Source organism: Humulus lupulus, chromosome 3 (genome assembly GCF_963169125.1).
Source record: "Humulus lupulus chromosome 3, drHumLupu1.1, whole genome shotgun sequence".
In the NCBI taxonomy this organism is placed as follows: Eukaryota; Viridiplantae; Streptophyta; class Magnoliopsida; order Rosales; family Cannabaceae; genus Humulus; species Humulus lupulus.
Window position 1 is genome coordinate 11,095,277 of NC_084795.1, and position 24,280 is coordinate 11,119,556.

Sequence of the window (24,280 nt, forward strand, 5' to 3'; positions counted from 1 at the left end):
CGTTTTCCTTGAGGGGTTAATACCGTGGTCACTAACAAGCAGCGAATAAGAAGTTCCTAGTCAATCCGGGGGAGAAAAGGGAGGACACACGCGCTCGCTATAAATGAATATTGCGGACCAAACATTCCGGGTGCGATCATACCAGCACTAATGCACCGGATCCCATCAGAACTCCGCAGTTAAGCGTGCTTGGGCGAGAGTAGTACTAGGATGGGTGACCTCCTCGGAAGCCCTCGTGTTGCATCCCTGAAAACATCATTTTTTTTTTCCCTTTAAAAATTCACTTACGGCTCAAAATTTGTATTTTTTGTTTTAAATCTTTAAAAACTCATTTATTTCGTTTTCCTTGAGGGGTTAATACCGTGGTCACTAACAAGCAGCGAATAAGAAGTTCCTAGACAATCCGGGGGAGAAAAGGAAGGACACACGCGCTTGCTATAAATGAATATTGCGGACCAAACATTCCTGGTGCGAACATACCAGCACTAATGCACCGGATCCCATCAGAACTCCGCAGTTAAGCGTGCTTGGGCGAGAGTAGTACTAGGATGGGTGACCTCCTGGGAAGTCCTCGTGTTGCACCCCTGAAAACATCATTTTTTTTTCCCTTTAATAATCCACTTACGGCTCAAAAGTTTGTATTTTTTGTTTTAAATCTTTAAAAACTCATTTATTTCGTTTTCCTTGAGGGGTTAATACCGTGGCCACTAACAAGCAGCGAATAAGAAGTTCCTAGTCAATCCGGGGGAGAAAAGGGAGGACACACGCGCTCGCTATAAATGAATATTGCGGACCAAACATTCCGGGTGCGATCATACCAGCACTAATGCACCGGATCCCATCAGAACTCCGCAGTTAAGCGTGCTTGGGCGAGAGTAGTACTAGGATGGGTGACCTCCTGGGTAGTCCTCGTGTTGCACCCCTGAAAACATCATTTTTTTTTCCCTTTAATAATCCACTTACGGCTCAAAAGTTTGTATTTTTTGTTTTAAATCTTTAAAAACTCATTTATTTCGTTTTCCTTGAGGGGTTAATACCGTGGCCACTAACAAGCAGCGAATAAGAAGTTCCTAGTCAATCCGGGGGAGAAAAGGGAGGACACACGCGCTCGCTATAAATGAATATTGCGGACCAAACATTCCGGGTGCGATCATACCAGCACTAATGCACCGGATCCCATCAGAACTCCGCAGTTAAGCGTGCTTGGGCGAGAGTAGTACTAGGATGGGTGACCTCCTGGGAAGTCCTCGTGTTGCACCCCTGAAAACATCATTTTTTTTTTCCCTTTAAAAATCCACTTACGGCTCAAAAGTTTGTATTTTTTGTTTTAAATCTTTAAAAACTCATTTATTTCGTTTTCCTTGAGGGGTTAATACCGTGGTCACTAACAAGCAGCGAATAAGAAGTTCCTAGTCAATCCGGGGGAGAAAAGGGAGGACACACGCGCTCGCTATAAATGAATATTGCGGAACAAACATTCCGGGTGCGATCATACCAGCACTAATGCACCGGATCCCATCAGAACTCCGCAGTTAAGCGTGCTTGGGCGAGAGTAGTACTAGGATGGGTGACCTCCTGGGAAGTCCTCGTGTTGCACCCCTGAAAACATCATTTTTTTTTTTCCCTTTAAAAATCCACTTACGGCTCAAAAGTTTGTATTTTTTGTTTTAAATCTTTAAAAACTCATTTATTTCGTTTTCCTTGAGGGGTTAATACCGTGGTCACTAACAAGCAGCGAATAAGAAGTTCCTATTCAATCCGGGGGAGAAAAGGGAGGACACACGCGCGCGCTATAAATGAATATTGCGGACCAAACATTCCGGGTGCGATCATACCAGCACTAATGCACCGGATCCCATCAGAACTCCGCAGTTAAGCGTGCTTGGGCGAGAGTAGTACTAGGATGGGTGACCTCCTGGGAAGTCCTCGTGTTGCACCCCTGAAAACATCATTTTTTTTTTCCCTTTAAAAATCCACTTACGGCTCAAAAGTTTGTATTTTTTGTTTTAAATCTTTAAAAACTCATTTATTTCGTTTTCCTTGAGGGGTTAATACCGTGGTCACTAACAAGCAGCGAATAAGAAGTTCCTATTCAATCCGGGGGAGAAAAGGGAGGACACACGCGCTCGCTATAAATGAATATTGCGGACCAAACATTCCGGGTGCGATCATACCAGCACTAATGCACCGGATCCCATCAGAACTCCGCAGTTAAGCGTGCTTGGGCGAGAGTAGTACTAGGATGGGTGACCTCCTGGGAAGTCCTCGTGTCTCACCCCTGAAAACATCATTTTTTTTTTCCCTTTAAAAATCCACTTACGGCTCAAAAGTTTGTATTTTTTGTTTTAAATCTTTAAAAACTCATTTATTTCGTTTTCCTTGAGGGGTTAATACCGTGGTCACTAACAAGCAGCGACTAAGAAGTTCCTAGTCAATCCGGGGGAGAAAAGGGAGGACACACGCGCTCGCTATAAATGAATATTGCGGACCAAACATTCCGTGTGCGATCATACCAGCACTAATGCACCGGATCCCATCAGAACTCCGCAGATAAGCGTGCTTGGGCGAGAGTAGTACTAGGATGGGTGACCTCCTGCGAAGTCCTCGTGTTGCACCCCTGAAAACATCATTTTTTTTTCCCTTTAATAATCCACTTACGGCTCAAAAGTTTGTATTTTTTGTTTTAAATCTTTAAAAACTCATTTATTTCGTTTTCCTTGAGGGGTTAATACCGTGGCCACTAACAAGCAGCGAATAAGAAGTTCCTAGTCAATCCGGGGGAGAAAAGGGAGGACACACGCGCTCGCTATAAATGAATATTGCGGACCAAACATTCCGGGTGAGATCATACCAGCACTAATGCACCGGATCCCATCAGAACTCCGCAGATAAGCGTGCTTGGGCGAGAGTAGTACTAGGATGGGTGACCTCCTGGGAAGTCCTCCTGTTGCACCCCTGAAAACATCATTTTTTTTTTCCCTTTAAAAATCCACTTACGGCTCAAAAGTTTGTATTTTTTGTTTTAAATCTATAAAAACTCATTTATTTCGTTTTCTTTGAGGGGTTAATACCGTGGTCACTAACAAGCAGCGAATAAGAAGTTCCTAGTCAATCCGGGGGAGAAAAGGGAGGACACACGCGCTCGCTATAAATGAATATTGCGGAACAAACATTCCGGGTGCGATCATACCAGCACTAATGCACCGGATCCCATCAGAACTCCGCAGTTAAGCGTGCTTGGGCGAGAGTAGTACTAGGATGGGTGACCTCCTGGGAAGTCCTCGTGTTGCACCCCTGAAAACATCATTTTTTTTTTCCCTTTAAAAATCCACTTACGGCTCAAAAGTTTGTATTTTTTGTTTTAAATCTTTAAAAACTCATTTATTTCGTTTTCCTTGAGGGGTTAATACCGTGGTCACTAACAAGCAGCGAATAAGAAGTTCCTAGTCAATCCGGGGGAGAAAAGGGAGGCACACGCGCTCGCTATAAATGAATATTGCGGACCAAACATTCCGGGTGCGATCATACCAGCACTAATGCACCGGATCCCATCAGAACTCCGCAGTTAAGCGTGCTTGGGCGAGAGTAGTACTAGGATGGGTGACCTCCTGGGAAGTCCTCGTGTTGCACCCCTGAAAACATCATTTTTTTTTCCCTTTAATAATCCACTTACGGCTCAAAAGTTTGTATTTTTTGTTTTAAATCTTTAAAAACTCATTTATTTCGTTTTCCTTGAGGGGTTAATACCGTGGCCACTAACAAGCAGCGAATAAGAAGTTCCTAGTCAATCCGGGGGAGAAAAGGGAGGACACACGCGCTCGCTATAAATGAATATTGCGGACCAAACATTCCGGGTGCGATCATACCAGCACTAATGCACCGGATCCCATCAGAACTCCGCAGTTAAGCGTGCTTGGGCGAGAGTAGTACTAGGATGGGTGACCTCCTGGGAAGTCCTCGTGTTGCACCCCTGAAAACATCATTTTTTTTTCCCTTTAAAAATCTACTTACGGCTCAAAAGTTTGTATTTTTTGTTTTAAATCTTTAAAAACTCATTTATTTCGTTTTCCTTGAGGGGTTAATACCGTGGTCACTAACAAGCAGCGAATAAGAAGTTCCTAGTCAATCCGGGGGAGAAAAGGGAGGACACACGCGCTCGCTATAAATGAATATTGCGGACCAAACATTCCGGGTGCGATCATACCAGCACTAATGCACCGGATCCCATCAGAACTCCGCAGTTAAGCGTGCTTGGGCGAGAGTAGTACTAGGATGGGTGACCTCCTGGGAAGTCCTCGTGTTGCACCCCTGAAAACATCATTTTTTTTTTCCCTTTAAAAATCCACTTACGGCTCAAAAGTTTGTATTTTTTGTTTTAAATCTTTAAAAACTCATTTATTTCGTTTTCCTTGAGGGGTTAATACCGTGGTCACTAACAAGCAGCGAATAAGAAGTTCCTAGTCAATCCGGGGGAGAAAAGGGAGGACACACGCGCTCGCTATAAATGAATATTGCGGACCAAACATTCCGGGTGCGATCATACCAGCACTAATGCACCGGATCCCATCAGAACTCCGCAGTTAAGCGTGCTTGGGCGAGAGTAGTACTAGGATGGGTGACCTCCTCGGAAGCCCTCGTGTTGCATCCCTGAAAACATCATTTTTTTTTTCCCTTTAAAAATTCACTTACGGCTCAAAATTTGTATTTTTTGTTTTAAATCTTTAAAAACTCATTTATTTCGTTTTCCTTGAGGGGTTAATACCGTGGTCACTAACAAGCAGCGAATAAGAAGTTCCTAGACAATCCGGGGGAGAAAAGGAAGGACACACGCGCTTGCTATAAATGAATATTGCGGACCAAACATTCCTGGTGCGAACATACCAGCACTAATGCACCGGATCCCATCAGAACTCCGCAGTTAAGCGTGCTTGGGCGAGAGTAGTACTAGGATGGGTGACCTCCTGGGAAGTCCTCGTGTTGCACCCCTGAAAACATCATTTTTTTTTCCCTTTAATAATCCACTTACGGCTCAAAAGTTTGTATTTTTTGTTTTAAATCTTTAAAAACTCATTTATTTCGTTTTCCTTGAGGGGTTAATACCGTGGCCACTAACAAGCAGCGAATAAGAAGTTCCTAGTCAATCCGGGGGAGAAAAGGGAGGACACACGCGCTCGCTATAAATGAATATTGCGGACCAAACATTCCGGGTGCGATCATACCAGCACTAATGCACCGGATCCCATCAGAACTCCGCAGTTAAGCGTGCTTGGGCGAGAGTAGTACTAGGATGGGTGACCTCCTGGGTAGTCCTCGTGTTGCACCCCTGAAAACATCATTTTTTTTTCCCTTTAATAATCCACTTACGGCTCAAAAGTTTGTATTTTTTGTTTTAAATCTTTAAAAACTCATTTATTTCGTTTTCCTTGAGGGGTTAATACCGTGGCCACTAACAAGCAGCGAATAAGAAGTTCCTAGTCAATCCGGGGGAGAAAAGGGAGGACACACGCGCTCGCTATAAATGAATATTGCGGACCAAACATTCCGGGTGCGATCATACCAGCACTAATGCACCGGATCCCATCAGAACTCCGCAGTTAAGCGTGCTTGGGCGAGAGTAGTACTAGGATGGGTGACCTCCTGGGAAGTCCTCGTGTTGCACCCCTGAAAACATCATTTTTTTTTCCCTTTAAAAATCCACTTACGGCTCAAAAGTTTGTATTTTTTGTTTTAAATCTTTAAAAACTCATTTATTTCGTTTTCCTTGAGGGGTTAATACCGTGGTCACTAACAAGCAGCGAATAAGAAGTTCCTAGTCAATCCGGGGGAGAAAAGGGAGGACACACGCGCTCGCTATAAATGAATATTGCGGACCAAACATTCCGGGTGCGATCATACCAGCACTAACGCACCGGATCCCATCAGAACTCCGCAGTTAAGCGTGCTTGGGCGAGAGTAGTACTAGGATGGGTGACCTCCTGGGAAGTCCTCGTGTTGCACCCCTGAAAACATCATTTTTTTTTCCCTTTAAAAATCCACTTACGGCTCAAAAGTTTGTATTTTTTGTTTTAAATCTTTAAAAACTCATTAATTTCGTTTTCCTTGAGGGGTTAATACCGTGGTCACTAACAAGCAGCGAATAAGAAGTTCCTAGTCAATCCGGGAAAGAAAAGGGAGGACACACGCGCTCGCTATAAATGAATATTGCGGACCAAACATTCCGGGTGCGATCATACCAGCACTAATGCACCGGATCCCATCAGAACTCCGCAGTTAAGCGTGCTTGGGCGAGAGTAGTACTAGGATGGGTGACCTCCTGGGAAGTCCTCGTGTTGCACCCCTGAAAACATCATTTTTTTTTTCCCTTTAAAAATCCACTTACGGCTCAAAAGTTTGTATTTTTTGTTTTAAATCTTTAAAAACTCATTTATTTCGTTTTCCTTGAGGGGTTAATACCGTGGTCACTAACAAGCAGCGAATACGAAGTTCCTAGTCAATCCGGGGGAGAAAAGGGAGGACACACGCGCTCGCTATAAATGAATATTGCGGACCAAACATTCCGGGTGCGATCATACCAGCACTAATGCACCGGATCCCATCAGAACTCCGCAGTTAAGCGTGCTTGGGCGAGAGTAGTACTAGGATGGGTGACCTCCTCGGAAGCCCTCGTGTTGCACCCCTGAAAACATCATTTTTTTTTTTCCCTTTAAAAATCCACTTACGGCTCAAAATTTGTATTTTTTGTTTTAAATCTTTAAAAACTCATTTATTTCGTTTTCCTTGAGGGGTTAATAACATGGTCACTAACAAGCAGCGAATAAGAAGTTCCTAGACAATCCGGGGGAGAAAAGGAAGGACACACGCGCTTGCTATAAATGAATATTGCGGACTAAACATTCCTGGTGCGAACATACCAGCACTAATGCACCGGATCCCATCAGAACTCCGCAGTTAAGCGTGCTTGGGCGAGAGTAGTACTAGGATGGGTGACCTCCTGGGAAGTCCTCGTGTTGCACCCCTGAAAACATCATTTTTTTTTCCCTTTAAAAATCCACTTACGGCTCAAAAGTTTGTATTTTTTGTTTTAAATCTTTAAATCTATAAATGAATATTGCGGACCAAACATTCCGGGTGCGATCATACCAGCACTAATGCACTGGATCCCATCAGAACTCCGCAGTTAAGCGTGCTTGGGCGAGAGTAGTACTAGGATGGGTGACCTCCTGGGAAGTCCTCGTGTTGCACCCCTGAAAACATCATTTTTTTTTCCCTTTAAAAATCCACTTACGGCTCAAAAGTTTGTATTTTTTGTTTTAAATCTTTAAAAACTCATTTATTTCGTTTTCCTTGAGGGGTTAATACCGTGGTCACTAACAAGCAGCGAATAAGAAGTTCCTAGTCAATCCGGGGGAGAAAAGGAAGGACACACGCGCTCGCTATAAATGAATATTGCGGACCAAACATTCCGGGTGCGATCATACCAGCACTAATGCACCGGATCCCATCAGAACTCCGCAGTTAAGCGTGCTTGGGCGAGAGTAATACTAGGATGGGTTACCTCCTGGGAAGTCCTCGTGTTGCACCCCTGAAAACATCATTTTTTTTTTCCATTTAAAAATCCACTTACGGCTCAAAAGTTTGTATTTTTTGTTTTAAATCTTTAAATCTATAAATGAATATTGCGGACCAAACATTCCGGGTGCGATCATACCAGCACTAATGCACCGGATCCCATCAGAACTCCGCAGTTAAGCGTGCTTGGGCGAGAGTAGTACTAGGATGGGTGACCTCCTGGGAAGTCCTCGTGTTGCACCCCTGAAAACATCATTTTTTTTTTTCCCTTTAAAAATCCACTTACGGCTCAAAAGTTTGTATTTTTTGTTTTAAATCTTTAAAAACTCATTTATTTCGTTTTCCTTGAGGGGTTAATACCGTGGTCACTAACAAGCAGCGAATAAGAAGTTCCTAGTCAATCCGGGGGAGAAAAGGGAGGACACACGCGCTCGCTATAAATGAATATTGCGGACCAAACATTCCGGGTGCGATCATACCAGCACTAATGCACCGGATCCCATCAGAACTCCGCAGTTAAGCGCGCTTGGGCGAGAGTAGTACTAGGATGGGTGACCTTCTGGGAAGTCCTCGTGTTGCACCCCTGAAAACATCATTTTTTTTTCCCTTTAAAAATCCACTTACGGCTCAAAAGTTTGTATTTTTTGTTTTAAATCTTTAAAAACTCATTTATTTCGTTTTCCTTGAGGGGTTAATACCGTGGTCACTAACAAGTAGCGAATAAGAAGTTCCTAGTCAATCCGGGGGAGAAAAGGGAGGACACACGCGCTCGCTATAAATGAATATTGCGGACCAAACATTCCGGGTGCGATCATACCAGCACTAATGCACCGGATCCCATCAGAACTCCGCAGTTAAGCGTGCTTGGGCGAGAGTAGTACTAGGATGGGTGACCTCCTGGGAAGTCCTCGTGTTGCACCCCTGAAAACATCATTTTTTTTTCCCTTTAAAAATCCACTTACGGCTCAAAAGTTTGTATTTTTTGTTTTAAATCTTTAAATCTATAAATGAATATTGCGGACCAAACATTCCGGGTGCGATCATACCAGCACTAATGCACCGGATCCCATCAGAACTCCGCAGTTAAGCGTGCTTGGGCGAGAGTAGTACTAGGATGGGTGACCTCCTGGGAAGTCCTCGTGTTGCACCCCTGAAAACATCATTTTTTTTTTCCCTTTAAAAATCCACTTACGGCTCAAAAGTTTGTATTTTTTGTTTTAAATCTTTAAAAACTCATTTATTTCGTTTTCCTTGAGGGGTTAATACCGTGGTCACTAACAAGCAGCGAATAAGAAGTTCCTAGTCAATCCGGGGGAGAAAAGGGAGGACACACGCGCTCGCTATAAATGAATATTGCGGAACAAACATTCCGGGTGCGATCATACCAGCACTAATGCACCGGATCCCATCAGAACTCCGCAGTTAAGCGTGCTTGGGCGAGAGTAGTACTAGGATGGGTGACCTCCTGGGAAGTCCTCGTGTTGCACCCCTGAAAACATCATTTTTTTTTTTCCCTTTAAAAATCCACTTACGGCTCAAAAGTTTGTATTTTTTGTTTTAAATCTTTAAAAACTCATTTATTTCGTTTTCCTTGAGGGGTTAATACCGTGGTCACTAACAAGCAGCGAATAAGAAGTTCCTAGTCAATCCGGGGGAGAAAAGGGAGGACTCACGCGCTCGCTATAAATGAATATTGCGGACCAAACATTCCGGGTGCGATCATACCAGCACTAATGCACCGGATCCCATCAGAACTCCGCAGTTAAGCGTGCTTGGGCGAGAGTAGTACTAGGATGGGTGACCTCCTGGGAAGTCCTCGTGTTGCACCCCTGAAAACATCTTTTTTTTTTTCCCTTTAAAATCCACTTACGGCTCAAAAGTTTGTATTTTTTGTTTTAAATCTTTAAAAACTCATTTATTTCGTTTTCCTTGAGGGGTTAATACCGTGGTCACTAACAAGCAGCGAATGAGAAGTTCCTAGTCAATCCGGGGGAGAAAAGGGAGGACACACGCGCTCGCTATAAATGAATATTGCGGACCAAACATTCCGGGTGCGATCATACCAGCACTAATGCACCGGATCCCATCAGAACTCCGCAGTTAAGCGTGCTTGGGCGAGAGTAGTACTAGGATGGTTGACCTCCTGGGAAGTCCTCGTGTTGCACCCCTGAAAACATCATTTTTTTTTTCCCTTTAAAAATCCACTTAGGGCTCAAAAGTTTGTATTTTTTGTTTTAAATCTTTAAAAACTCATTTATTTCGTTTTCCTTGAGGGGTTAATACCGTGGTCACTAACAAGCAGCGAATAAGAAGTTCCTAGTCAATCCGGGGGAGAAAAGGGAGGACACACGCGCTCGCTATAAATGAATATTGCGGACCAAACATTCCGGGTGCGATCATACCAGCACTAATGCACCGGATCCCATCAAAACTCCGCAGTTAAGCGTGCCTGGGCGAGAGTAGAACTAGGATGGGTGACCTCCTGGGAAGTCCTCGTGTTGCACCCCTGAAAACATCATTTTTTTTTTCCCTTTAAAAATCCACTTACGGCTCAAAAGTTTGTATTTTTTGTTTTAAATCTTTAAAAACTCATTTATTTCGTTTTCCTTGAGGGGTTAATACCGTGGTCACTAACAAGCAGCGAATAAGAAGTTCCTAGTCAATCCGGGGGAGAAAAGGAAGGACACACGCGCTCGCTATAAATGAATATTGCGGACCAAACATTCCGGGTGCGATCATACCAGCACTAATGCACCGGATCCCATCAGAACTCCGCAGTTAAGCGTGCTTGGGCGAGAGTAGTACTAGGATGGGTGACCTCCTGGGAAGTCCTCGTGTTGCACCCCTGAAAACATCATTTTTTTTCCCATTAAAAATCCACTTACGGCTCAAAAGTTTGTATTTTTTGTTTTAAATCTTTAAATCTATAAATGAATATTGCGGACCAAACATTCCGGGTGCGATCATACCAGCACTAATGCACCGGATCCCATCAGAACTCCGCAGTTAAGCGTGCTTGGGCGAGAGTAGTACTAGGATGGGTGACCTCCTGGGAAGTCCTTGTGTTGCACCCCTGAAAACATCATTTTTTTTTCCCTTTAAAAATCCACTTACGGCTCAAAAGTTTGTATTTTTTGTTTTAAATCTTTAAAAACTCATTTATTTCGTTTTCCTTGAGGGGTTAATACCGTGGTCACTAACAAGCAGCGAATAAGAAGTTCCTAGTCAATCCGGGGGAGAAAAGGGAGGACTCACGCGCTCGCTATAAATGAATATTGCGGACCAAACATTCCGGGTGCGATCATACCAGCACTAATGCACCGGATCCCATCAGAACTCCGCAGTTAAGCGTGCTTGGGCGAGAGTAGTACTAGGATGGGTGACCTCCTGGGAAGTCCTCGTGTTGCACCCCTGAAAACATCTTTTTTTTTTTCCCTTTAAAAATCCACTTACGGCTCAAAAGTTTGTATTTTTTGTTTTAAATCTTTAAAAACTCATTTATTTCGTTTTCCTTGAGGGGTTAATACCGTGGTCACTAACAAGCAGCGAATGAGAAGTTCCTAGTCAATCCGGGGGAGAAAAGGGAGGACACACGCGCTCGCTATAAATGAATATTGCGGACCAAACATTCCGGGTGCGATCATACCAGCACTAATGCACCGGATCCCATCAGAACTCCGCAGTTAAGCGTGCTTGGGCGAGAGTAGTACTAGGATGGTTGACCTCCTGGGAAGTCCTCGTGTTGCACCCCTGAAAACATCATTTTTTTTTTCCCTTTAAAAATCCACTTACGGCTCAAAAGTTTGTATTTTTTGTTTTAAATCTTTAAAAACTCATTTATTTCGTTTTCCTTGAGGGGTTAATACCGTGGTCACTAACAAGCAGCGAATAAGAAGTTCCTAGTCAATCCGGGGGAGAAAAGGGAGGACACACGCGCTCGCTATAAATGAATATTGCGGAACAAACATTCCGGGTGCGATCATACCAGCACTAATGCACCGGATCCCATCAGAACTCCGCAGTTAAGCGTGCTTGGGCGAGAGTAATACTAGGATGGGTTACCTCCTGGGAAGTCCTCGTGTTGCACCCCTGAAAACATCATTTTTTTTTTCCATTTAAAAATCCACTTACGGCTCAAAAGTTTGTATTTTTTGTTTTAAATCTTTAAATCTATAAATGAATATTGCGGACCAAACATTCCGGGTGCGATCATACCAGCACTAATGCACCGGATCCCATCAGAACTCCGCAGTTAAGCGTGCTTGGGCGAGAGTAGTACTAGGATGGGTGACCTCCTGGGAAGTCCTCGTGTTGCACCCCTGAAAACATCATTTTTTTTTTCCCTTTAAAAATCCACTTACGGCTCAAAAGTTTGTATTTTTTGTTTTAAATCTTTAAAAACTCATTTATTTCGTTTTCCTTGAGGGGTTAATACCGTGGTCACTAACAAGCAGCGAATAAGAAGTTCCTAGTCAATCCGGGGGAGAAAAGGGAGGACACACGCGCTCGCTATAAATGAATATTGCGGACCAAACATTCCGGGTGCGATCATACCAGCACTAATGCACCGGATCCCATCAGAACTCCGCAGTTAAGCGCGCTTGGGCGAGAGTAGTACTAGGATGGGTGACCTTCTGGGAAGTCCTCGTGTTGCACCCCTGAAAACATCATTTTTTTTTCCCTTTAAAAATCCACTTACGGCTCAAAAGTTTGTATTTTTTGTTTTAAATCTTTAAAAACTCATTTATTTCGTTTTCCTTGAGGGGTTAATACCGTGGTCACTAACAAGTAGCGAATAAGAAGTTCCTAGTCAATCCGGGGGAGAAAAGGGAGGACACACGCGCTCGCTATAAATGAATATTGCGGACCAAACATTCCGGGTGCGATCATACCAGCACTAATGCACCGGATCCCATCAGAACTCCGCAGTTAAGCGTGCTTGGGCGAGAGTAGTACTAGGATGGGTGACCTCCTGGGAAGTCCTCGTGTTGCACCCCTGAAAACATCATTTTTTTTTCCCTTTAAAAATCCACTTACGGCTCAAAAGTTTGTATTTTTTGTTTTAAATCTTTAAATCTATAAATGAATATTGCGGACCAAACATTCCGGGTGCGATCATACCAGCACTAATGCACCGGATCCCATCAGAACTCCGCAGTTAAGCGTGCTTGGGCGAGAGTAGTACTAGGATGGGTGACCTCCTGGGAAGTCCTCGTGTTGCACCCCTGAAAACATCATTTTTTTTTTCCCTTTAAAAATCCACTTACGGCTCAAAAGTTTGTATTTTTTGTTTTAAATCTTTAAAAACTCATTTATTTCGTTTTCCTTGAGGGGTTAATACCGTGGTCACTAACAAGCAGCGAATAAGAAGTTCCTAGTCAATCCGGGGGAGAAAAGGGAGGACACACGCGCTCGCTATAAATGAATATTGCGGAACAAACATTCCGGGTGCGATCATACCAGCACTAATGCACCGGATCCCATCAGAACTCCGCAGTTAAGCGTGCTTGGGCGAGAGTAGTACTAGGATGGGTGACCTCCTGGGAAGTCCTCGTGTTGCACCCCTGAAAACATCATTTTTTTTTTTCCCTTTAAAAATCCACTTACGGCTCAAAAGTTTGTATTTTTTGTTTTAAATCTTTAAAAACTCATTTATTTCGTTTTCCTTGAGGGGTTAATACCGTGGTCACTAACAAGCAGCGAATAAGAAGTTCCTAGTCAATCCGGGGGAGAAAAGGGAGGACTCACGCGCTCGCTATAAATGAATATTGCGGACCAAACATTCCGGGTGCGATCATACCAGCACTAATGCACCGGATCCCATCAGAACTCCGCAGTTAAGCGTGCTTGGGCGAGAGTAGTACTAGGATGGGTGACCTCCTGGGAAGTCCTCGTGTTGCACCCCTGAAAACATCTTTTTTTTTTTCCCTTTAAAATCCACTTACGGCTCAAAAGTTTGTATTTTTTGTTTTAAATCTTTAAAAACTCATTTATTTCGTTTTCCTTGAGGGGTTAATACCGTGGTCACTAACAAGCAGCGAATGAGAAGTTCCTAGTCAATCCGGGGGAGAAAAGGGAGGACACACGCGCTCGCTATAAATGAATATTGCGGACCAAACATTCCGGGTGCGATCATACCAGCACTAATGCACCGGATCCCATCAGAACTCCGCAGTTAAGCGTGCTTGGGCGAGAGTAGTACTAGGATGGTTGACCTCCTGGGAAGTCCTCGTGTTGCACCCCTGAAAACATCATTTTTTTTTTCCCTTTAAAAATCCACTTAGGGCTCAAAAGTTTGTATTTTTTGTTTTAAATCTTTAAAAACTCATTTATTTCGTTTTCCTTGAGGGGTTAATACCGTGGTCACTAACAAGCAGCGAATAAGAAGTTCCTAGTCAATCCGGGGGAGAAAAGGGAGGACACACGCGCTCGCTATAAATGAATATTGCGGACCAAACATTCCGGGTGCGATCATACCAGCACTAATGCACCGGATCCCATCAAAACTCCGCAGTTAAGCGTGCCTGGGCGAGAGTAGAACTAGGATGGGTGACCTCCTGGGAAGTCATCGTGTTGCACCCCTGAAAACATCATTTTTTTTTTCCCTTTAAAAATCCACTTACGGCTCAAAAGTTTGTATTTTTTGTTTTAAATCTTTAAAAACTCATTTATTTCGTTTTCCTTGAGGGGTTAATACCGTGGTCACTAACAAGCAGCGAATAAGAAGTTCCTAGTCAATCCGGGGGAGAAAAGGAAGGACACACGCGCTCGCTATAAATGAATATTGCGGACCAAACATTCCGGGTGCGATCATACCAGCACTAATGCACCGGATCCCATCAGAACTTCGCAGTTAAGCGTGCTTGGGCGAGAGTAGTACTAGGATGGGTGACCTCCTGGGAAGTCCTCGTGTTGCACCCCTGAAAACATCATTTTTTTTCCCATTAAAAATCCACTTACGGCTCAAAAGTTTGTATTTTTTGTTTTAAATCTTTAAATCTATAAATGAATATTGCGGACCAAACATTCCGGGTGCGATCATACCAGCACTAATGCACCGGATCCCATCAGAACTCCGCAGTTAAGCGTGCTTGGGCGAGAGTAGTACTAGGATGGGTGACCTCCTGGGAAGTCCTTGTGTTGCACCCCTGAAAACATCATTTTTTTTTCCCTTTAAAAATCCACTTACGGCTCAAAAGTTTGTATTTTTTGTTTTAAATCTTTAAAAACTCATTTATTTCGTTTTCCTTGAGGGGTTAATACCGTGGTCACTAACAAGCAGCGAATAAGAAGTTCCTAGTCAATCCGGGGGAGAAAAGGGAGGACTCACGCGCTCGCTATAAATGAATATTGCGGACCAAACATTCCGGGTGCGATCATACCAGCACTAATGCACCGGATCCCATCAGAACTCCGCAGTTAAGCGTGCTTGGGCGAGAGTAGTACTAGGATGGGTGACCTCCTGGGAAGTCCTCGTGTTGCACCCCTGAAAACATCTTTTTTTTTTTCCCTTTAAAAATCCACTTACGGCTCAAAAGTTTGTATTTTTTGTTTTAAATCTTTAAAAACTCATTTATTTCGTTTTCCTTGAGGGGTTAATACCGTGGTCACTAACAAGCAGCGAATGAGAAGTTCCTAGTCAATCCGGGGGAGAAAAGGGAGGACACACGCGCTCGCTATAAATGAATATTGCGGACCAAACATTCCGGGTGCGATCATACCAGCACTAATGCACCGGATCCCATCAGAACTCCGCAGTTAAGCGTGCTTGGGCGAGAGTAGTACTAGGATGGTTGACCTCCTGGGAAGTCCTCGTGTTGCACCCCTGAAAACATCATTTTTTTTTTCCCTTTAAAAATCCACTTACGGCTCAAAAGTTTGTATTTTTTGTTTTAAATCTTTAAAAACTCATTTATTTCGTTTTCCTTGAGGGGTTAATACCGTGGTCACTAACAAGCAGCGAATGAGAAGTTCCTAGTCAATCCGGGGGAGAAAAGGGAGGACACACGCGCTCGCTATAAATGAATATTGCGGACCAAACATTCCGGGTGCGATCATACCAGCACTAATGCACCGGATCCCATCAGAACTCCGCAGTTAAGCGTGCTTGGGAGAGAGTAGTACTAGGATGGTTGACCTCCTGGGAAGTCCTCGTGTTGCACCCCTGAAAACATCATTTTTTTTTTCCCTTTAAAAATCCACTTAGGGCTCAAAAGTTTGTATTTTTTGTTTTAAATCTTTAAAAACTCATTTATTTCGTTTTCCTTGAGGGGTTAATACCGTGGTCACTAACAAGCAGCGAATAAGAAGTTCCTAGTCAATCCGGGGGAGAAAAGGGAGGACACACGCGCTCGCTATAAATGAATATTGCGGACCAAACATTCCGGGTGCGATCATACCAGCACTAATGCACCGGATCCCATCAAAACTCCGCAGTTAAGCGTGCCTGGGCGAGAGTAGTACTAGGATGGGTGACCTCCTGGGAAGTCATCGTGTTGCACCCCTGAAAACATCATTTTTTTTTTTCCCTTTAAAAATCCACTTACGGCTCAAAAGTTTGTATTTTTTGTTTTAAATCTTTAAATCTATAAATGAATATTGCGGACCAAACATTCCGGGTGCGATCATACCAGCACTAATGCACCGGATCCCATCAGAACTCCGCAGTTAAGCGTGCTTGGGCGAGAGTAGTACTATGATGGGTGACCTCCTGGGAAGTCCTCGTGTTGCACCCCTGAAAACATCATTTTTTTTTTCCCTTTAAAAATCCATTTACAGCTCAAAAGTTTGTATTTTTTGTTTTAAATCTTTAAAAACTCATTTATTTCGTTTTCCTTGAGGGGTTAATACCGTGGTCACTAACAAGCAGCGAATAAGAAGTTCCTAGTCAATCCGGGGGAGAAAAGGGAGGACACACGCGCTCGCTATAAATGAATATTGCGGAACAAACATTCCGGGTGCGATCATACCAGCACAAATGCACCGGATCCCATCAGAACTCCGCAGTTAAGCGTGCCTGGGCGAGAGTAGTATTAGGATGGGTGACCTCCTGGGAAGTCCTCGTGTTGCACCCCTGAAAACATCATTTTTTTTTTCCCTTTAAAAATCCACTTACGGCTCAAAAGTTTGTATTTTTTGTTTTAAATCTTTAAATCTATAAATGAATATTGCGGACCAAACATTCCGGGTGCGATCATACCAGCACTAATGCACCGGATCCCATCAGAACTCCGCAGTTAAGCGTGCTTGGGCGAGAGTAGTACTATGATGGGTGACCTCCTGGGAAGTCCTCGTGTTGCACCCCTGAAAACATCATTTTTTTTTTCCCTTTAAAAATCCACTTACAGCTCAAAAGTTTGTATTTTTTGTTTTAAATCTTTAAAAACTCATTTATTTCGTTTTCCTTGAGGGGTTAATACCGTGGTCACTAACAAGCAGCGAATAAGAAGTTCCTAGTCAATCCGGGGGAGAAAAGGGAGGACACACGCGCTCGCTATAAATGAATATTGTGGAACAAACATTCCGGGTGCGATCATACCAGCACAAATGCACCGGATCCCATCAGAACTCCGCAGTTAAGCGTGCCTGGGCGAGAGTAGTACTAGGATGGGTGACCTCCTGGGAAGTCCTCGTGTTGCACCCCTGAAAACATCATTTTTTTTTTCCCTTTAAAAATCCACTTACGGCTCAAAAGTTTGTATTTTTTGTTTTAAATCTTTAAAAACTCATTTATTTCGTTTTCCTTGAGGGGTTAATACCGTGGTCACTAACAAGCAGCGAATAAGAAGTTCCTAGTCAATCCGGGGGAGAAAAGGGAGGACACACGCGCTCGCTATAAATGAATATTGCGGACAAAACATTCCGGGTGCGATCATACCAGCACTAATGCACCGGATCCCATCAGAACTCCGCAGTTAAGCGTGCTTGGGCGAGAGTAGTACTAGGATGGGTGACCTCCTGGGAAGTCCTCGTGTTGCACCCCTGAAAACATCTTTTTTTTTTCCCTTTAAAAATCCACTTACGGCTCAAAAGTTTGTATTTTTTGTTTTAAATCTTTAAAAACTCATTTATTTCGTTTTCCTTGAGGGGTTAATACCGTGGTCACTAACAAGCAGCGAATAAGAAGTTCCTAGTCAATCCGGGGGAGAAAAGGGAGGACACACGCGCTCGCTATAAATGAATATTGCGGACCAAACATTCCGGGTGCGATCATACCATCACTAATGCACCGGATCCCATCAGAACTCCGCAGTTAAGCGTGCTTGGGCGAGAGTAGTACTAGGATGGTTGACCTCCTGGGAAGTCCTCGTGTTGCACCCCTGAAAACATCATTTTTTTTTTCCCTTTAAAAATCCACTTACGGCTCAAAAGTTTGTATTTTTTGTTTTAAATCTTTAAAAACTCATTTATTTCGTTTTCCTTGAGGGGTTAATACCGTGGTCACTAACAAGCAGCGAATGAGAAGTTCCTAGTCAATCCGGGGGAGAAAAGGGAGGACACACGCGCTCGCTATAAATGAATATTGCGGACCAAACATTCCGGGTGCGATCATACCAGCACTAATGCACCGGATCCCATCAGAACTCCGCAGTTAAGCGTGCTTGGGCGAGAGTAGTACTAGGATGGTTGACCTCCTGGGAAGTCCTCGTGTTGCACCCCTGAAAACATCATTTTTTTTCCCTTTAAAAATCCACTTAGGGCTCAAAAGTTTGTATTTTTTGTTTTAAATCTTTAAAAACTCATTTATTTCGTTTTCCTTGAGGGGTTAATACCGTGGTCACTAACAAGCAGCGAATAAGAAGTTCCTAGTCAATCCGGGGGAGAAAAGGGAGGACACACGCGCTCGCTATAAATGAATATTGCGGACCAAACATTCCGGGTGCGATCATACCAGCACTAATGCACCGGATCCCATCAAAACTCCGCAGTTAAGCGTGCCTGGGCGAGAGTAGTACTAGGATGGGTGACCTCCTGGGAAGTCATCGTGTTGCACCCCTGAAAACATCATTTTTTTTTTCCCTTTAAAAATCCACTTACGGCTCAAAAGTTTGTATTTTTTGTTTTAAATCTTTAAAAACTCATTTATTTCGTTTTCCTTGAGGGGTTAATACCGTGGTCACTAACAAGCAGCGAATAAGAAGTTCCTAGTCAATCCGGGGGAGAAAAGGAAGGACACACGCGCTCGCTATAAATGAATATTGCGGACCAAACATTCCGGGTGCGATCATACCAGCACTAATGCACCGGATCCCATCAGAACTCCGCAGTTAAGCGTGCTTGGGCGAGAGTAGTACTAGGATGGGTGACCTCCTGGGAAGTCCTCGTGTTGCACCCCTGAAAACATCATTTTTTTTTCCCTTTAAAAATCCACTTACGGCTCAAAAGTTTGTATTTTTTGTTTTAAATCTTTAAATCTATAAATGAATATTGCGGACCAAACATTCCGGGTGCGATCATACCAGCACTAATGCACCAGATCCCATCAGAACTCCGCAGTTAAGCGTGCTTGGGCGAGAGTAGTACTAGGATGGGTGACCTCCTGGGAAGTCCTCGTGTTGCACCCCTGAAAACATCATTTTTTTTTTCCCTTTAAAAATCCACTTACGGCTCAAAAGTTTGTATTTTTTGTTTTAAATCTTTAAAAACTCATTTATTTCGTTTTCCTTGAGGGGTTAATACCGTGGTCACTAACAAGCAGCGAATAAGAAGTTCCTAGTCAATCCGGGGGAGAAAAGGGAGGACACACGCGCTCGCTATAAATGAATATTGCGGAACAAACATTCCGGGTGCGATCATACCAGCACTAATGCACCGGATCCCATCAGAAATCCGCAGTTAAGCGTGCTTGGGCGAGAGTAGTACTAGGATGGGTGACCTCCTGGGAAGTCCTCGTGTTGCACCCCTGAAAACATCATTTTTTTTTTCCCTTTAAAAATCCATTTACGGCTCAAAAGTTTGTATTTTTTGTTTTAAATCTTTAAAAACTCATTTATTTCGTTTTCCTTGAGGGGTTAATACCGTGGTCACTAACAAGCAGCGAATAAGAAGTTCCTAGTCAATCCGGGGGAGAAAAGGGAGGACACACGCGCTCGCTATAAATGAATATTGCGGACCAAACATTCCGGGTGCGATCATACCAGCACTAATGCACCGGATCCCATCAGAACTCCGCAGTTAAGCGTGCTTGGGCGAGAGTAGTACTAGGATGGGTGACCTCCTGGGAAGTCCTCGTGTTGCACCCCTGAAAACATCTTTTTTTTTTTCCCTTTAAAAATCCACTTACGGCTCAAAAGTTTGTATTTTTTGTTTTAAATCTTTAAAAACTCATTTATTTCGTTTTCCTTGAGGGGTTAATACCGTGGTCACTAACAAGCAGCGAATAAGAAGTTCCTAGTCAATCCGGGGGAGAAAAGGGAGGACACACGCTCTCGCTATAAATGAATATTGCGGACCAAACATTCCGGGTGCGATCATACCAGCACTAATGCACCGGATCCCATCAGAACTCCGCAGTTAAGCGTGCTTGGGCGAGAGTAGTACTAGGATGGTTGACCTCCTGGGAAGTCCTCGTGTTGCACCCCTGAAAACATCATTTTTTTTTCCCTTTAAAAATCCACTTACGGCTCAAAAGTTTGTATTTTTTGTTTTAAATCTTTAAAAACTCATTTATTTCGTTTTCCTTGAGGGGTTAATACCGTGGTCACTAACAAGCAGCGAATAAGAAGTTCCTAGTCAATCCGGGGGAGAAAAGGGAGGACACACGCGCTCGCTATAAATGAATATTGCGGAACAAACATTCCGGGTGCGATCATACCAGCACTAATGCACCGGATCCCATCAGAAATCCGCAGTTAAGCGTGCTTGGGCGAGAGTAGTACTAGGATGGGTGACCTCCTGGGAAGTCCTCGTGTTGCACCCCTGAAAACATCATTTTTTTTTTCCCTTTAAAAATCCATTTACGGCTCAAAAGTTTGTATTTTTTGTTTTAAATCTTTAAAAACTCATTTATTTCGTTTTCCTTGAGGGGTTAATACCGTGGTCACTAACAAGCAGCGAATAAGAAGTTCCTAGTCAATCCGGGGGAGAAAAGGGAGGACACACGCGCTCGCTATAAATGAATATTGCGGACCAAACATTCCGGGTGCGATCATACCAGCACTAATGCACCGGATCCCATCAGAACTCCGCAGTTAAGCGTGCTTGGGCGAGAGTAGTACTAGGATGGGTGACCTCTTGGGAAGTCCTCGTGTTGCACCCCTGAAAACATCTTTTTTTTTTTCCCTTTAAAAATCCACTTACGGCTCAAAAGTTTGTATTTTTTGTTTTAAATCTTTAAAAACTCATTTATTTCGTTTTCCTTGAGGGGTTAATACCGTGGTCACTAACAAGCAGCGAATAAGAAGTTCCTAGTCAATCCGGGGGAGAAAAGGGAGGACACACGCTCTCGCTATAAATGAATATTGCGGACCAAACATTCCGGGTGCGATCATACCAGCACTAATGCACCGGATCCCATCAGAACTCCGCAGTTAAGCGTGCTTGGGCGAGAGTAGTACTAGGATGGTTGACCTCCTGGGAAGTCCTCGTGTTGCACCCCTGAAAACATCATTTTTTTTTCCCTTTAAAAATCCACTTACGGCTCAAAAGTTTGTATTTTTTGTTTTAAATCTTTAAAAACTCATTTATTTCGTTTTCCTTGAGGGGTTATTACCGTGGTCACTAACAAGCAGCGAATAAGAAGTTCCTAGTCAATCCGGGGGAGAAAAGGGAGGACACACGCGCTCGCTATAAATGAATATTGCGGACCAAACATTCCGGGTGCGATCATACCAGCACTAATGCACCGGATCCCATCAGAACTCCGCAGTTAAGCGTGCTTGGGCGAGAGTAGTACTAGGATGGTTGACCTCCTGGGAAGTCCTCGTGTTGCACCCCTGAAAACATCATTTTTTTTTTCCCTTTAAAAATCCACTTAGGGCTCAAAAGTTTGTATTTTTTGTTTTAAATCTTTAAAAACTCATTTATTTCGTTTTCCTTGAGGGGTTAATACCGTGGTCACTAACAAGCAGCGAATAAGAAGTTCCTAGTCAATCCGGGGGAGAAAAGGGAGGACACACGCGCTCGCTATAAATGAATATTGCGGACCAAACATTCCGGGTGCGATCATACCAGCACTAATGCACCGGATCCCATCAAAACTCCGCAGTTAAGCGTGCCTGGGCGAGAGTAGTACTAGGATGGGTGACCTCCTGGGAAGTCCTCGTGTTGCACCCCTGAAAACATCATTTTTTTTTTCCCTTTAAAAATCCACTTACGGCTCAAAAGTTTGTATTTTTTGTTTTAAATCTTTAAAAACTGATTTATTTCGTTTTCCTTGAGGGGTTAATACCGTGGTCACTAACAAGCAGCGAATAAGAAGTTCCTAGTCAATCCGGGGGAGAAAAGGAAGGACACACGCGCTCGCCATAAATGAATATTGCGGACCAAACATTCCGGGTGCGATCATACCAGCACTAATGCACCGGATCCCATCAGAACTCCGCAGTTAAGCGTGCTTGGGCGAGAGTAGTACTAGGATGGGCGACCTCCTGGGAAGTCCTCGTGTTGCACCCCTGAAAACATCATTTTTTTTTCCCTTTAAAAATCCACTTAGGGCTCAAAAGTTTGTATTTTTTGTTTTAAATCTTTAAAAACTCATTTATTTCGTTTTCCTTGAGGGGTTAATACCGTGGTCACTAACAAGCAGCGAATAAGAAGTTCCTAGTCAATCCGGGGGAGAAAAGGGAGGACACACGCGCTCGCTATAAATGAATATTGCGGACCAAACATTCCGGGTGCGATCATACCAGCACTAATGCACCGGATCCCATCAAAACTCCGCAGTTAAGCGTGCCTGGGCGAGAGTAGTACTAGGATGGGTGACCTCCTGGGAAGTCATCGTGTTACACCCCTGAAAACATCATTTTTTTTTTCCCTTTAAAAATCCACTTACGGCTCAAAAGTTTGTATTTTTTGTTTTAAATCTTTAAAAACTCATTTATTTCGTTTTCCTTGAGGGGTTAATACCGTGGTCACTAACAAGCAGCGAATAAGAAGTTCCTAGTCAATCCGGGGGAGAAAAGGAAGGACACACGCGCTCGCTATAAATGAATATTGCGGACCAAACATTCCGGGTGCGATCATACCAGCACTATTGCACCGGATCCCATCAGAACTCCGCAGTTAAGCGTGCTTGGGCGAGAGTAGTACTAGGATGGGTGACCTCCTGGGAAGTCCTCGTGTTGCACCCCTGAAAACATCATTTTTTTTTCCCTTTAAAAATCCACTTACGGCTCAAAAGTTTGTATTTTTTGTTTTAAATCTTTAAATCTATAAATGAATATTGCGGACCAAACATTCCGGGTGCGATCATACCAGCACTAATGCACCAGATCCCATCAGAACTCCGCAGTTAAGCGTGCTTGGGCGAGAGTAGTACTAGGATGGGTGACCTCCTGGGAAGTCCTCGTGTTGCACCCCTGAAAACATCATTTTTTTTTTCCCTTTAAAAATCCACTTACGGCTCAAAAGTTTGTATTTTTTGTTTTAAATCTTTAAAAACTCATTTATTTCGTTTTCCTTGAGGGGTTAATACCGTGGTCACTAACAAGCAGCGAATAAGAAGTTCCTAGTCAATCCGGGGGAGAAAAGGGAGGACACACGCGCTCGCTATAAATGAATATTGCGGAACAAACATTCCGGGTGCGATCATACCAGCACTAATGCACCGGATCCCATCAGAAATCCGCAGTTAAGCGTGCTTGGGCGAGAGTAGTACTAGGATGGGTGACCTCCTGGGAAGTCCTCGTGTTGCACCCCTGAAAACATCATTTTTTTTTTCCCTTTAAAAATCCACTTACGGCTCAAAAGTTTGTATTTTTTGTTTTAAATCTTTAAAAACTCATTTATTTCGTTTTCCTTGAGGGGTTAATACCGTGGTCACTAACAAGCAGCGAATAAGAAGTTCCTAGTCAATCCGGGGGAGAAAAGGGAGGACACACGCGCTCGCTATAAATGAATATTGCGGACCAAACATTCCGGGTGCGATCATACCAGCACTAATGCACCGGATCCCATCAGAACTCCGCAGTTAAGCGTGCTTGGGCGAGAGTAGTACTAGGATGGGTGACCTCCTGGGAAGTCCTCGTGTTGCACCCCTGAAAACATCTTTTTTTTTTTCCCTTTAAAAATCCACTTACGGCTCAAAAGTTTGTATTTTTTGTTTTAAATCTTTAAAAACTCATTTATTTCGTTTTCCTTGAGGGGTTAATACCGTGGTCACTAACAAGCAGCGAATAAGAAGTTCCTAGTCAATCCGGGGGAGAAAAGGGAGGACACACGCTCTCGCTATAAATGAATATTGCGGACCAAACATTCCGGGTGCGATCATACCAGCACTAATGCACCGGATCCCATCAGAACTCCGCAGTTAAGCGTGCTTGGGCGAGAGTAGTACTAGGATGGTTGACCTCCTGGGAAGTCCTCGTGTTGCACCCCTGAAAACATCATTTTTTTTTTCCCTTTAAAAATCCACTTACGGCTCAAAAGTTTGTATTTTTTGTTTTAAATCTTTAAAAACTCATTTATTTCGTTTTCCTTGAGGGGTTAATACCGTGGTCACTAACAAGCAGCGAATAAGAAGTTCCTAGTCAATCCGGGGGAGAAAAGGGAG

At 43.6% G+C, this 24,280-nt stretch overlaps 75 non-coding genes across 75 annotated transcripts; all 75 read left to right on the forward strand.

Moving 5' to 3' along the window:
* The first annotated feature begins 128 nt into the window (after positions 1 to 128).
* Positions 129 to 247, forward strand: LOC133826624 (5S ribosomal RNA). Its single transcript, XR_009889339.1, has one exon. It is a non-coding gene; the product is annotated as a 5S ribosomal RNA (ribosomal RNA).
* A 219-nt stretch (positions 248 to 466) lies between these two features.
* On the forward strand, positions 467 to 585 carry LOC133826715 (5S ribosomal RNA). The gene has a single exon (XR_009889427.1). It is a non-coding gene; the product is annotated as a 5S ribosomal RNA (ribosomal RNA).
* Positions 586 to 804: 219 nt separating this feature from the next.
* LOC133826518 (5S ribosomal RNA) lies at positions 805 to 923 on the forward strand. The gene has a single exon (XR_009889235.1). It is a non-coding gene; the product is annotated as a 5S ribosomal RNA (ribosomal RNA).
* A 219-nt stretch (positions 924 to 1,142) lies between these two features.
* On the forward strand, positions 1,143 to 1,261 carry LOC133828391 (5S ribosomal RNA). Its single transcript, XR_009891014.1, has one exon. It is a non-coding gene; the product is annotated as a 5S ribosomal RNA (ribosomal RNA).
* A 220-nt stretch (positions 1,262 to 1,481) lies between these two features.
* LOC133828404 (5S ribosomal RNA) lies at positions 1,482 to 1,600 on the forward strand. Its single transcript, XR_009891025.1, has one exon. It is a non-coding gene; the product is annotated as a 5S ribosomal RNA (ribosomal RNA).
* A 221-nt stretch (positions 1,601 to 1,821) lies between these two features.
* Positions 1,822 to 1,940, forward strand: LOC133828416 (5S ribosomal RNA). The gene has a single exon (XR_009891033.1). It is a non-coding gene; the product is annotated as a 5S ribosomal RNA (ribosomal RNA).
* Positions 1,941 to 2,160: 220 nt separating this feature from the next.
* On the forward strand, positions 2,161 to 2,279 carry LOC133826576 (5S ribosomal RNA). The gene has a single exon (XR_009889291.1). It is a non-coding gene; the product is annotated as a 5S ribosomal RNA (ribosomal RNA).
* Positions 2,280 to 2,499: 220 nt separating this feature from the next.
* Positions 2,500 to 2,618, forward strand: LOC133826875 (5S ribosomal RNA). Its single transcript, XR_009889582.1, has one exon. It is a non-coding gene; the product is annotated as a 5S ribosomal RNA (ribosomal RNA).
* A 219-nt stretch (positions 2,619 to 2,837) lies between these two features.
* On the forward strand, positions 2,838 to 2,956 carry LOC133827375 (5S ribosomal RNA). Its single transcript, XR_009890067.1, has one exon. It is a non-coding gene; the product is annotated as a 5S ribosomal RNA (ribosomal RNA).
* A 220-nt stretch (positions 2,957 to 3,176) lies between these two features.
* LOC133828428 (5S ribosomal RNA) lies at positions 3,177 to 3,295 on the forward strand. Its single transcript, XR_009891039.1, has one exon. It is a non-coding gene; the product is annotated as a 5S ribosomal RNA (ribosomal RNA).
* A 219-nt stretch (positions 3,296 to 3,514) lies between these two features.
* On the forward strand, positions 3,515 to 3,633 carry LOC133828439 (5S ribosomal RNA). Its single transcript, XR_009891050.1, has one exon. It is a non-coding gene; the product is annotated as a 5S ribosomal RNA (ribosomal RNA).
* A 219-nt stretch (positions 3,634 to 3,852) lies between these two features.
* LOC133828449 (5S ribosomal RNA) lies at positions 3,853 to 3,971 on the forward strand. The gene has a single exon (XR_009891060.1). It is a non-coding gene; the product is annotated as a 5S ribosomal RNA (ribosomal RNA).
* Positions 3,972 to 4,190: 219 nt separating this feature from the next.
* LOC133828452 (5S ribosomal RNA) lies at positions 4,191 to 4,309 on the forward strand. The gene has a single exon (XR_009891063.1). It is a non-coding gene; the product is annotated as a 5S ribosomal RNA (ribosomal RNA).
* A 220-nt stretch (positions 4,310 to 4,529) lies between these two features.
* LOC133826625 (5S ribosomal RNA) lies at positions 4,530 to 4,648 on the forward strand. Its single transcript, XR_009889340.1, has one exon. It is a non-coding gene; the product is annotated as a 5S ribosomal RNA (ribosomal RNA).
* Positions 4,649 to 4,867: 219 nt separating this feature from the next.
* LOC133826716 (5S ribosomal RNA) lies at positions 4,868 to 4,986 on the forward strand. Its single transcript, XR_009889428.1, has one exon. It is a non-coding gene; the product is annotated as a 5S ribosomal RNA (ribosomal RNA).
* A 219-nt stretch (positions 4,987 to 5,205) lies between these two features.
* LOC133826519 (5S ribosomal RNA) lies at positions 5,206 to 5,324 on the forward strand. The gene has a single exon (XR_009889236.1). It is a non-coding gene; the product is annotated as a 5S ribosomal RNA (ribosomal RNA).
* A 219-nt stretch (positions 5,325 to 5,543) lies between these two features.
* LOC133828453 (5S ribosomal RNA) lies at positions 5,544 to 5,662 on the forward strand. The gene has a single exon (XR_009891064.1). It is a non-coding gene; the product is annotated as a 5S ribosomal RNA (ribosomal RNA).
* Positions 5,663 to 5,881: 219 nt separating this feature from the next.
* Positions 5,882 to 6,000, forward strand: LOC133826078 (5S ribosomal RNA). The gene has a single exon (XR_009888813.1). It is a non-coding gene; the product is annotated as a 5S ribosomal RNA (ribosomal RNA).
* A 219-nt stretch (positions 6,001 to 6,219) lies between these two features.
* Positions 6,220 to 6,338, forward strand: LOC133828454 (5S ribosomal RNA). The gene has a single exon (XR_009891065.1). It is a non-coding gene; the product is annotated as a 5S ribosomal RNA (ribosomal RNA).
* Positions 6,339 to 6,558: 220 nt separating this feature from the next.
* Positions 6,559 to 6,677, forward strand: LOC133826471 (5S ribosomal RNA). The gene has a single exon (XR_009889189.1). It is a non-coding gene; the product is annotated as a 5S ribosomal RNA (ribosomal RNA).
* A 220-nt stretch (positions 6,678 to 6,897) lies between these two features.
* On the forward strand, positions 6,898 to 7,016 carry LOC133826717 (5S ribosomal RNA). Its single transcript, XR_009889429.1, has one exon. It is a non-coding gene; the product is annotated as a 5S ribosomal RNA (ribosomal RNA).
* Positions 7,017 to 7,126: 110 nt separating this feature from the next.
* Positions 7,127 to 7,245, forward strand: LOC133826272 (5S ribosomal RNA). The gene has a single exon (XR_009888999.1). It is a non-coding gene; the product is annotated as a 5S ribosomal RNA (ribosomal RNA).
* A 219-nt stretch (positions 7,246 to 7,464) lies between these two features.
* On the forward strand, positions 7,465 to 7,583 carry LOC133826747 (5S ribosomal RNA). Its single transcript, XR_009889459.1, has one exon. It is a non-coding gene; the product is annotated as a 5S ribosomal RNA (ribosomal RNA).
* A 111-nt stretch (positions 7,584 to 7,694) lies between these two features.
* On the forward strand, positions 7,695 to 7,813 carry LOC133828455 (5S ribosomal RNA). Its single transcript, XR_009891066.1, has one exon. It is a non-coding gene; the product is annotated as a 5S ribosomal RNA (ribosomal RNA).
* A 221-nt stretch (positions 7,814 to 8,034) lies between these two features.
* Positions 8,035 to 8,153, forward strand: LOC133826590 (5S ribosomal RNA). The gene has a single exon (XR_009889305.1). It is a non-coding gene; the product is annotated as a 5S ribosomal RNA (ribosomal RNA).
* Positions 8,154 to 8,372: 219 nt separating this feature from the next.
* Positions 8,373 to 8,491, forward strand: LOC133828457 (5S ribosomal RNA). Its single transcript, XR_009891067.1, has one exon. It is a non-coding gene; the product is annotated as a 5S ribosomal RNA (ribosomal RNA).
* Positions 8,492 to 8,601: 110 nt separating this feature from the next.
* Positions 8,602 to 8,720, forward strand: LOC133828459 (5S ribosomal RNA). The gene has a single exon (XR_009891069.1). It is a non-coding gene; the product is annotated as a 5S ribosomal RNA (ribosomal RNA).
* Positions 8,721 to 8,940: 220 nt separating this feature from the next.
* On the forward strand, positions 8,941 to 9,059 carry LOC133828460 (5S ribosomal RNA). Its single transcript, XR_009891070.1, has one exon. It is a non-coding gene; the product is annotated as a 5S ribosomal RNA (ribosomal RNA).
* A 221-nt stretch (positions 9,060 to 9,280) lies between these two features.
* Positions 9,281 to 9,399, forward strand: LOC133828461 (5S ribosomal RNA). The gene has a single exon (XR_009891071.1). It is a non-coding gene; the product is annotated as a 5S ribosomal RNA (ribosomal RNA).
* Positions 9,400 to 9,618: 219 nt separating this feature from the next.
* LOC133826373 (5S ribosomal RNA) lies at positions 9,619 to 9,737 on the forward strand. Its single transcript, XR_009889096.1, has one exon. It is a non-coding gene; the product is annotated as a 5S ribosomal RNA (ribosomal RNA).
* A 220-nt stretch (positions 9,738 to 9,957) lies between these two features.
* LOC133827284 (5S ribosomal RNA) lies at positions 9,958 to 10,076 on the forward strand. Its single transcript, XR_009889979.1, has one exon. It is a non-coding gene; the product is annotated as a 5S ribosomal RNA (ribosomal RNA).
* Positions 10,077 to 10,296: 220 nt separating this feature from the next.
* Positions 10,297 to 10,415, forward strand: LOC133828462 (5S ribosomal RNA). Its single transcript, XR_009891072.1, has one exon. It is a non-coding gene; the product is annotated as a 5S ribosomal RNA (ribosomal RNA).
* A 109-nt stretch (positions 10,416 to 10,524) lies between these two features.
* On the forward strand, positions 10,525 to 10,643 carry LOC133826177 (5S ribosomal RNA). Its single transcript, XR_009888908.1, has one exon. It is a non-coding gene; the product is annotated as a 5S ribosomal RNA (ribosomal RNA).
* A 219-nt stretch (positions 10,644 to 10,862) lies between these two features.
* LOC133828463 (5S ribosomal RNA) lies at positions 10,863 to 10,981 on the forward strand. The gene has a single exon (XR_009891073.1). It is a non-coding gene; the product is annotated as a 5S ribosomal RNA (ribosomal RNA).
* Positions 10,982 to 11,201: 220 nt separating this feature from the next.
* LOC133826374 (5S ribosomal RNA) lies at positions 11,202 to 11,320 on the forward strand. Its single transcript, XR_009889097.1, has one exon. It is a non-coding gene; the product is annotated as a 5S ribosomal RNA (ribosomal RNA).
* Positions 11,321 to 11,540: 220 nt separating this feature from the next.
* LOC133826748 (5S ribosomal RNA) lies at positions 11,541 to 11,659 on the forward strand. Its single transcript, XR_009889460.1, has one exon. It is a non-coding gene; the product is annotated as a 5S ribosomal RNA (ribosomal RNA).
* A 111-nt stretch (positions 11,660 to 11,770) lies between these two features.
* Positions 11,771 to 11,889, forward strand: LOC133828464 (5S ribosomal RNA). Its single transcript, XR_009891074.1, has one exon. It is a non-coding gene; the product is annotated as a 5S ribosomal RNA (ribosomal RNA).
* Positions 11,890 to 12,109: 220 nt separating this feature from the next.
* LOC133826591 (5S ribosomal RNA) lies at positions 12,110 to 12,228 on the forward strand. Its single transcript, XR_009889306.1, has one exon. It is a non-coding gene; the product is annotated as a 5S ribosomal RNA (ribosomal RNA).
* A 219-nt stretch (positions 12,229 to 12,447) lies between these two features.
* LOC133828465 (5S ribosomal RNA) lies at positions 12,448 to 12,566 on the forward strand. Its single transcript, XR_009891075.1, has one exon. It is a non-coding gene; the product is annotated as a 5S ribosomal RNA (ribosomal RNA).
* Positions 12,567 to 12,676: 110 nt separating this feature from the next.
* LOC133828466 (5S ribosomal RNA) lies at positions 12,677 to 12,795 on the forward strand. The gene has a single exon (XR_009891076.1). It is a non-coding gene; the product is annotated as a 5S ribosomal RNA (ribosomal RNA).
* Positions 12,796 to 13,015: 220 nt separating this feature from the next.
* LOC133828467 (5S ribosomal RNA) lies at positions 13,016 to 13,134 on the forward strand. The gene has a single exon (XR_009891077.1). It is a non-coding gene; the product is annotated as a 5S ribosomal RNA (ribosomal RNA).
* Positions 13,135 to 13,355: 221 nt separating this feature from the next.
* Positions 13,356 to 13,474, forward strand: LOC133828468 (5S ribosomal RNA). Its single transcript, XR_009891078.1, has one exon. It is a non-coding gene; the product is annotated as a 5S ribosomal RNA (ribosomal RNA).
* Positions 13,475 to 13,693: 219 nt separating this feature from the next.
* Positions 13,694 to 13,812, forward strand: LOC133826375 (5S ribosomal RNA). Its single transcript, XR_009889098.1, has one exon. It is a non-coding gene; the product is annotated as a 5S ribosomal RNA (ribosomal RNA).
* Positions 13,813 to 14,032: 220 nt separating this feature from the next.
* Positions 14,033 to 14,151, forward strand: LOC133827448 (5S ribosomal RNA). Its single transcript, XR_009890138.1, has one exon. It is a non-coding gene; the product is annotated as a 5S ribosomal RNA (ribosomal RNA).
* Positions 14,152 to 14,371: 220 nt separating this feature from the next.
* On the forward strand, positions 14,372 to 14,490 carry LOC133826433 (5S ribosomal RNA). The gene has a single exon (XR_009889153.1). It is a non-coding gene; the product is annotated as a 5S ribosomal RNA (ribosomal RNA).
* Positions 14,491 to 14,599: 109 nt separating this feature from the next.
* LOC133826179 (5S ribosomal RNA) lies at positions 14,600 to 14,718 on the forward strand. The gene has a single exon (XR_009888910.1). It is a non-coding gene; the product is annotated as a 5S ribosomal RNA (ribosomal RNA).
* Positions 14,719 to 14,937: 219 nt separating this feature from the next.
* Positions 14,938 to 15,056, forward strand: LOC133828470 (5S ribosomal RNA). The gene has a single exon (XR_009891080.1). It is a non-coding gene; the product is annotated as a 5S ribosomal RNA (ribosomal RNA).
* A 220-nt stretch (positions 15,057 to 15,276) lies between these two features.
* On the forward strand, positions 15,277 to 15,395 carry LOC133826376 (5S ribosomal RNA). Its single transcript, XR_009889099.1, has one exon. It is a non-coding gene; the product is annotated as a 5S ribosomal RNA (ribosomal RNA).
* Positions 15,396 to 15,615: 220 nt separating this feature from the next.
* LOC133826976 (5S ribosomal RNA) lies at positions 15,616 to 15,734 on the forward strand. The gene has a single exon (XR_009889680.1). It is a non-coding gene; the product is annotated as a 5S ribosomal RNA (ribosomal RNA).
* Positions 15,735 to 15,954: 220 nt separating this feature from the next.
* LOC133827216 (5S ribosomal RNA) lies at positions 15,955 to 16,073 on the forward strand. The gene has a single exon (XR_009889912.1). It is a non-coding gene; the product is annotated as a 5S ribosomal RNA (ribosomal RNA).
* Positions 16,074 to 16,185: 112 nt separating this feature from the next.
* On the forward strand, positions 16,186 to 16,304 carry LOC133826113 (5S ribosomal RNA). The gene has a single exon (XR_009888846.1). It is a non-coding gene; the product is annotated as a 5S ribosomal RNA (ribosomal RNA).
* A 220-nt stretch (positions 16,305 to 16,524) lies between these two features.
* On the forward strand, positions 16,525 to 16,643 carry LOC133826677 (5S ribosomal RNA). Its single transcript, XR_009889388.1, has one exon. It is a non-coding gene; the product is annotated as a 5S ribosomal RNA (ribosomal RNA).
* A 111-nt stretch (positions 16,644 to 16,754) lies between these two features.
* Positions 16,755 to 16,873, forward strand: LOC133826114 (5S ribosomal RNA). Its single transcript, XR_009888847.1, has one exon. It is a non-coding gene; the product is annotated as a 5S ribosomal RNA (ribosomal RNA).
* A 220-nt stretch (positions 16,874 to 17,093) lies between these two features.
* LOC133826312 (5S ribosomal RNA) lies at positions 17,094 to 17,212 on the forward strand. The gene has a single exon (XR_009889036.1). It is a non-coding gene; the product is annotated as a 5S ribosomal RNA (ribosomal RNA).
* A 220-nt stretch (positions 17,213 to 17,432) lies between these two features.
* Positions 17,433 to 17,551, forward strand: LOC133828471 (5S ribosomal RNA). Its single transcript, XR_009891081.1, has one exon. It is a non-coding gene; the product is annotated as a 5S ribosomal RNA (ribosomal RNA).
* A 219-nt stretch (positions 17,552 to 17,770) lies between these two features.
* LOC133826936 (5S ribosomal RNA) lies at positions 17,771 to 17,889 on the forward strand. The gene has a single exon (XR_009889640.1). It is a non-coding gene; the product is annotated as a 5S ribosomal RNA (ribosomal RNA).
* Positions 17,890 to 18,109: 220 nt separating this feature from the next.
* Positions 18,110 to 18,228, forward strand: LOC133826377 (5S ribosomal RNA). The gene has a single exon (XR_009889100.1). It is a non-coding gene; the product is annotated as a 5S ribosomal RNA (ribosomal RNA).
* A 218-nt stretch (positions 18,229 to 18,446) lies between these two features.
* Positions 18,447 to 18,565, forward strand: LOC133827217 (5S ribosomal RNA). Its single transcript, XR_009889913.1, has one exon. It is a non-coding gene; the product is annotated as a 5S ribosomal RNA (ribosomal RNA).
* Positions 18,566 to 18,785: 220 nt separating this feature from the next.
* LOC133828472 (5S ribosomal RNA) lies at positions 18,786 to 18,904 on the forward strand. Its single transcript, XR_009891082.1, has one exon. It is a non-coding gene; the product is annotated as a 5S ribosomal RNA (ribosomal RNA).
* A 110-nt stretch (positions 18,905 to 19,014) lies between these two features.
* On the forward strand, positions 19,015 to 19,133 carry LOC133826390 (5S ribosomal RNA). The gene has a single exon (XR_009889113.1). It is a non-coding gene; the product is annotated as a 5S ribosomal RNA (ribosomal RNA).
* Positions 19,134 to 19,353: 220 nt separating this feature from the next.
* Positions 19,354 to 19,472, forward strand: LOC133826532 (5S ribosomal RNA). The gene has a single exon (XR_009889249.1). It is a non-coding gene; the product is annotated as a 5S ribosomal RNA (ribosomal RNA).
* Positions 19,473 to 19,692: 220 nt separating this feature from the next.
* Positions 19,693 to 19,811, forward strand: LOC133828473 (5S ribosomal RNA). The gene has a single exon (XR_009891083.1). It is a non-coding gene; the product is annotated as a 5S ribosomal RNA (ribosomal RNA).
* Positions 19,812 to 20,031: 220 nt separating this feature from the next.
* Positions 20,032 to 20,150, forward strand: LOC133826378 (5S ribosomal RNA). Its single transcript, XR_009889101.1, has one exon. It is a non-coding gene; the product is annotated as a 5S ribosomal RNA (ribosomal RNA).
* Positions 20,151 to 20,369: 219 nt separating this feature from the next.
* Positions 20,370 to 20,488, forward strand: LOC133826533 (5S ribosomal RNA). The gene has a single exon (XR_009889250.1). It is a non-coding gene; the product is annotated as a 5S ribosomal RNA (ribosomal RNA).
* A 220-nt stretch (positions 20,489 to 20,708) lies between these two features.
* Positions 20,709 to 20,827, forward strand: LOC133826107 (5S ribosomal RNA). Its single transcript, XR_009888841.1, has one exon. It is a non-coding gene; the product is annotated as a 5S ribosomal RNA (ribosomal RNA).
* Positions 20,828 to 21,047: 220 nt separating this feature from the next.
* Positions 21,048 to 21,166, forward strand: LOC133826379 (5S ribosomal RNA). The gene has a single exon (XR_009889102.1). It is a non-coding gene; the product is annotated as a 5S ribosomal RNA (ribosomal RNA).
* Positions 21,167 to 21,385: 219 nt separating this feature from the next.
* On the forward strand, positions 21,386 to 21,504 carry LOC133826380 (5S ribosomal RNA). Its single transcript, XR_009889103.1, has one exon. It is a non-coding gene; the product is annotated as a 5S ribosomal RNA (ribosomal RNA).
* Positions 21,505 to 21,724: 220 nt separating this feature from the next.
* LOC133826720 (5S ribosomal RNA) lies at positions 21,725 to 21,843 on the forward strand. Its single transcript, XR_009889432.1, has one exon. It is a non-coding gene; the product is annotated as a 5S ribosomal RNA (ribosomal RNA).
* Positions 21,844 to 22,063: 220 nt separating this feature from the next.
* LOC133826154 (5S ribosomal RNA) lies at positions 22,064 to 22,182 on the forward strand. The gene has a single exon (XR_009888885.1). It is a non-coding gene; the product is annotated as a 5S ribosomal RNA (ribosomal RNA).
* A 219-nt stretch (positions 22,183 to 22,401) lies between these two features.
* On the forward strand, positions 22,402 to 22,520 carry LOC133827378 (5S ribosomal RNA). Its single transcript, XR_009890070.1, has one exon. It is a non-coding gene; the product is annotated as a 5S ribosomal RNA (ribosomal RNA).
* A 220-nt stretch (positions 22,521 to 22,740) lies between these two features.
* Positions 22,741 to 22,859, forward strand: LOC133826159 (5S ribosomal RNA). Its single transcript, XR_009888890.1, has one exon. It is a non-coding gene; the product is annotated as a 5S ribosomal RNA (ribosomal RNA).
* A 110-nt stretch (positions 22,860 to 22,969) lies between these two features.
* LOC133826391 (5S ribosomal RNA) lies at positions 22,970 to 23,088 on the forward strand. Its single transcript, XR_009889114.1, has one exon. It is a non-coding gene; the product is annotated as a 5S ribosomal RNA (ribosomal RNA).
* A 220-nt stretch (positions 23,089 to 23,308) lies between these two features.
* Positions 23,309 to 23,427, forward strand: LOC133826534 (5S ribosomal RNA). The gene has a single exon (XR_009889251.1). It is a non-coding gene; the product is annotated as a 5S ribosomal RNA (ribosomal RNA).
* A 220-nt stretch (positions 23,428 to 23,647) lies between these two features.
* LOC133828474 (5S ribosomal RNA) lies at positions 23,648 to 23,766 on the forward strand. The gene has a single exon (XR_009891084.1). It is a non-coding gene; the product is annotated as a 5S ribosomal RNA (ribosomal RNA).
* Positions 23,767 to 23,986: 220 nt separating this feature from the next.
* Positions 23,987 to 24,105, forward strand: LOC133826382 (5S ribosomal RNA). The gene has a single exon (XR_009889105.1). It is a non-coding gene; the product is annotated as a 5S ribosomal RNA (ribosomal RNA).
* The last annotated feature ends 175 nt before the right edge of the window (positions 24,106 to 24,280 follow it).